Below are 5,872 nucleotides of genomic sequence, written 5' to 3'. Positions count from 1 at the left end.
CAGCATCAAAATGGATTGCAACCTAACAAAATAATTGCATAGCCAAAAATAAATGCAAAACCATGGCAGCCAAGCTGTGCATGGTCAAAGGAGAAGGGAGTGTTGGGCAGCCAGCCTGCTCCCGGCCATGGCTGAGAGGCATGTCCGTCATCAGTCAGCTATTCCCTTGCCTGCCTAGAGGCAGTGGTGTGGTGGAGATGCTGTAAGCACTATGTAGTAGCAGGGATTGTGAGAAGCAGCTACACACTAACCACATCTCTCATTGTGGGACTTTCTGCAGTCATTAACCCTGACCTAAAATCCCTCTTTTAACATCTCTGTTTCCATTTGGGGTTTCAGTGAGAATCCCATGCTGGATCTCCCTCCATAGCCTATGCTCTGCTTTTGACTGCTAAACAGAACTGTCCTTTGCCCTGGTTTGCAAAATCTTTAAAACAGTGTTCATCAGCAAAACTGCTGCTGACATTATAGTCAATTTAGTACATGAATAGCTTCCAGTTAGAAAGTAGTACTAGCTCAAGAAGAGCTGGGCAACAACAGCAAAACAATGACATCTCATAACTTATCAAAAAGGTGATACCTAGCAGTTCCAAGTCAAGAAAATATTAACGATGGACTTAAACAGCATTGGACTAGAGCAGTCGTCTTTAGAAGGGAATGGGAGAGCAGCCTGTGCCTATGGAGAACTGAATTCATATCTTGGGAGCCACTCCTCTAGGGCATTCACCTCCCCAGCACTTCAGCCCATCAAGGAAGCCTTTGGTAAAGAGCTCAGGCACAGAGCAAACAGACATAGATCCAAGTAAGTTTTGGAACAGAAAGTAAGTGTGAGATGAGGATTAGGGTCCCTCTGTCCAAACATGCTCAAGCTGAACAGGCAGAAGTCCTTTCTCTGCAGCTATTTGTCCCTTGAAGTGTGCAGACATCAGATCTTGCCTTCTTATCACTTTTCTCAGCATAAACCAAATTACGTACCAGTCTCAGTAGGACTCAGCATCTACCTCACACTTGATCTTTCTTGGGAACCAGAAACCAGGTGTTCTTTTGCCCAGAGAGATTCTAGCAGGGACACGTGCACAGGGAGACGCCAAGTCTCGCATGACATATTTGGGTCATCGCCATTTAAAGATAGAATGTTAAACTTAAGCAACCCTGTATTTGAGTTTCTCTGTCCAAAAAGCTTTAATGGAGAGATCTATATTGTGACACATGAGGTAACATTGTCTAAGTAACAAGCAACAGACCATGAACAGTCCATGAGAGACCTAGGGGACTGCATGCACTGCAGTCCTTTTGACTAAGCAGTCTCCTGGGTAATTACTGTCTCTTATTGCAAACTGGAAGTGCCACAATGTGGTAGAGAAGGAGCTTCTTGCGAGGTCTCACGTTTTAGGAAATCCTGGGCAGGTTTCGGCACAGTGGTGATACTGAGAATGTACAGTCGTGACTCCTGGCAGCCCACCAGGAGGTCCTGCAGGGCCCGTGCAGGACTCTGCTGGTGATGTACAGACACATAGAGAGAGGGGCCCTGCCTCAACAGCATTTCTTTGGGTGGAAATCAGACAGTTCGAAGGACATGTTCAGTCCTTTGAGCCTGCTGGTGGCCAGGACAAGAATTGGAAGCTCCTGGTCTGTTTTCTACAGCATGGTTTTCCTCTACCCCTGACTGCTGCTAATACCAGTCTAATATTCAGTCTTTAACATGTCAAGACACTGGTTTCTTCACCTCTACTTAGAAGTTGCAGATGAAGTGCATGCTGGCATATATTAATTAACCTCTGCTATTTTTCTTTAGGAAAATGATAAACAGTAAAAATTGATTTATTTTTACTGAAGACTCCTAAAATGTCAGCTGTACGCTAGTGAATGGAGTAAGAATGTAATTAAACATCTGCTCTTTCACTCCTATTAATGAGTGTAAATAGCCAGAAAATTCTGAAGGTTGTGGCCATGGTAACAGACACTAGCTTAGGAAAAAGGAAATATCTGCAGTTATAATTCAACATAAAGATTGCTCATCTCCTTCCCAGAGCTGGAAGTTTACAATCAAAGTCTTGACGTGTGTGCTGGTCCTCTATTATGATTTCTTCCTATGCATGTAGCACATTTGTTGTTAGAAACTACCATTTATAAGAACGTGGTGTGACTCAAGTGCTACATTCAGTCTTACTTGAAGGAAGAAAAACTGCTCTTTTTTGGCAGTGGGCTAGAGCAATTGCTGGTAAATGCTTCTGTGGAAATGATCACATAGCATGATGAAAGGGGCCCATATCTTCCCCTGACATTCAGCTGTCTCCCTCCCTTACACCAGTGAAGTGGTAGCAGCTTATACCAGTAGCTTATACCAGCAGCTTATACCAGCAGCTACAAGCAGCGTTCCTGGAGGATCTTGAAATGCTGAGCCTGGAGACCTCCCTCTCTTGGCCAAGGGAGAACTGACAGAAACTGATGAGATTCCTCAAAAACACCTGCCCTCATCAAACCCTGCTCACTGTCTCCAGTGTCACCACTAACACTGTCCTGCCTGGGGCTGTGGTTTGGGAAGTCCACCACCTTGCATCCCACCAGGCACTGGAGGTACTCTGGCACATACAAGTGGAGAAGGAGGTGGTCATTAGTCAAACGAAGCCCAACAAAATAAAAATCACAGCAGAGAGGCACAGGACAGGCTGAGACAGAGGTGGTGGGGGATACTATAGATTAGCTGCACACAGAGCTGCTAACCAGCTCCAGGAGCTGTGCAGGATGGCTGAAACTGCTTGCACCAAGAGCCAGCAGTGAAGGAAAGGGCTTGTCTGAGCGCAGTGTTTTAATGCACCTGTGTGACAACCATCACCTTAATGCAGATGCTTTTAGCACACCATTTGGAGCATCACACATTTGAGCCTTCATAAATGAAGACAAAACACCAACACAAGGATTTCTTTTTGTCCTGATCAATTATTTAAAATGATGTTAAACTAGCACATACCGAGCGCATTGCTAGAACCTGCAGTGTAAATACTGCCGTTTCAAATGTGAAGACAAGCAAATGCTAGGGAAAGTTTGGAGTAGCTTGCAAACTCCCCCAGCATGGCCAACAGAAATAAAGCTACTGCCACCAGCATTACATGGGCTCCATGCCTGTGGTTTCTGACAATACCATCCTTGCTGTGTGGCCAGATGAGAGATTTAAGTCTGTCAAATTGTGTAAGAAACTCTGGTCCCACTAGCAACGCCAGGCAGCTCAATCACGAGTGAAAATCAATGACCTGTTAAGAGTTGTGATGCCTTGGGAGACACAAAACACCTAACTGCCTTTTGCACAGCTGCCCCATGCACAGGTAGATACCTATTCCCTAGGTCTTGGCCACACTGAGGTAGAGCCATTCCCATCTCTGAAGATGCAAAGACCAACAAGTTCAGAGGTTCCTCTGCTGGTGTCTGAGCTGTCATCCAGCTTGAAACACCCAGCTCTTGGGGCTTCCTTACCAGCTGCAATATCTATCCCTGAATTGCTGCCACAGGAGGCTTGCAGATACAGGGCAATCCCCAGACACCATCCAACCTCATGTGATGCCCAGCACATTCAGCCATCCCTATCCCGAAACATGTACAAAGCCCTGAGGTGTCTGCCCAGCACCACCATGCCACAGGCTACCCAATCCTTCCTCCTTCTGTGCCACCTCTTGCTGCTGAGCTGCAATAGCCTGTGAGAAGCAGCATCTCCTGTGCCATCAGTACTCAGAAGCTGCCCATTTCCAGACCAGTAAGAGATCCAGGGGCTGGGCTGGCAGTGCACACAGCTCATGGGGACAAAAGGGTAGTCAGGGACTGCTGCAGAAGTGGGGAGGATGGGGTGAGAGGAGGGAGGAGGGAGGTCTTCTGATGCAGAACAGCACTCCTCCTTATTTTCCTCAAAGGGCTTCTCCAAGTCCTGCTCTGTATGACCTTTTACATGAGTTGCAAAGAGTGACAGCAGATGCTGGTACCCAGAGGGAGGGAAGTTTTAGTGCTGCTCTATTTCCTTCCCCAGAAGATTTGCTTTTGGAGGAGGTTGGAGGCATGGGCCAGCTACCTGAGGGAGGGCTTTCTTGCCTGCTCCTCTGAAGTGTTGGAAATTGAATGGAATGGAGTGTGCCATGAAGCCACGTTTCACTGGAGCTTTTACCTTTTAAAATTAGGTTAGCAAATTTATTGCTACAGTAGCTTAATCCCAGAATGCATTATCTGTACCCATGATGGACTAGAATATGAACTAATTCTGTCAATAATGTGACTGCCTGTATCTCAATTGCCATATACAAGGAATTCAGTCTTCCCTTTGAGGTGCTAAGCAGCTGCACGCTGGTCCAGTGCCCTCCCTATGCTTGTGGTTCAGAGGCTTCCTACTTCGAAGTTTTCTCACCAACAGATGATGTTCTGGGAAAGCAGAAGAGGAGAGAGGGAGAAATTTGGATCCAGGCACCTGGCTGCACACTATGACTTTGCACTAGTGCAGTGGTTTGCGGTCTGCAGCTCCCAGGGACATCTCTGACTGACACCATGATCTCTGTATGTGTTGGGGATCCAAATGCCTGGCTCTGCGCATCTTCAGCCTGTGTCCTCTATTGACAGGAGAGGCAAAGACCAGCAGAAGTGTTCTCCCTGCTGGGTTCACATCAGCAGGGAGTTTCCTTGGTGGAAGGGGTCCACTTCTGGAAATTCACAGCCAGAGCCCCCAGTGTTGCTGGAACAGAGCAAGGGGGCTGGACTGGGTCAGAGCACGTGTGCAGGTACACACTCAATGCTTTGAATATAGAAACAACATTTTTCAAGTTACTTCCTTCAACAGCAGCTCAGGAGGTGATCCTTTTCATATCAAATTATCACATTACTTGCTTGCAGAAAGTAGGGGCATCAAACTACTTACTCAGAAACCTAAATTTTGCTGTCCCCAGCAATATTGACTGTGGAAATCTAGTCAATGCTATCTCTGGAGTCTAGAAAGCAACTGAGCAAACTGCAGTTCTTGGGCTGATTTCAGGCAGAAACAGAAATACTAGTTTGACAAAACTGCTTGACAGTCTCAGTTTGCTCAGCATCCAATGTCAAATTGAATTGCGTAATTTGTTGCTGTGGAATTCCTTCATTTTAGCAAAAAGAGCTGGAAAATGCAACCTCATGCCAAATTAAAGCCTTTTCTGCCCTATTGCTCAATAATCGATACTCAAAGATGTACACACAAGGTGAAGGCTTGTCAGCCAACCCTCAATATGCAAAGGTGAAAGCTTATTCTTCTGATCACAGAATGTGATCAGAAGCTGTAATGTTAATAAAACCAGCTAAATTATAATGCAGGGAACAAGCGTGACTAGACTGATATGAGATTTCTGAAGGCTTTTTCATCTCTTTAATAGGAGAATCATTCAGTTCTCATTTATACAGCACATTCAGAAGAACTAGATGATAACACTGAGAGATATCCAAAACCTGAACTTTTCTAGGGAACAAAGGCAAAGACTGCGTTTCCTGTAATATTCAATAATTTCTCCTCTTTTGCTTTATTAGAGCCTCAAACAGAAGTAGCTCTGTTCTTTGGTGTATGGGATGTCACCACTAACTCCTCCAAAAGTCTCTAAACCCTTCTGCACAAAGAAGAAAAGAAGACAATCAATTCTTTGCGAGGAATTGTACAGAGATGTTAGAGGAGAAGTCTTTCGGTCTTTATTGAGGAATGTTGTTTTAGGACTACAAGATATTTATAGTCTCACCCATTTTGAATGTAAAGGGTATAAATATCATTTTTGGTATTCCTCTGCAGGCCAAGATCTGAGGAACACAGGCCAGAGCACAAAAGAATTTTCATCCCATTCCAAATTCACACAAAAAAGTGTATGAAGCCTAAATAATG

This window comes from Nestor notabilis, unplaced genomic scaffold, assembly GCF_000696875.1.
Source record: "Nestor notabilis isolate BGI_N333 unplaced genomic scaffold, ASM69687v1 scaffold4000, whole genome shotgun sequence".
In the NCBI taxonomy this organism is placed as follows: domain Eukaryota; kingdom Metazoa; phylum Chordata; class Aves; order Psittaciformes; family Psittacidae; genus Nestor; species Nestor notabilis.
This window is presented reverse-complemented; position numbering follows the sequence as displayed.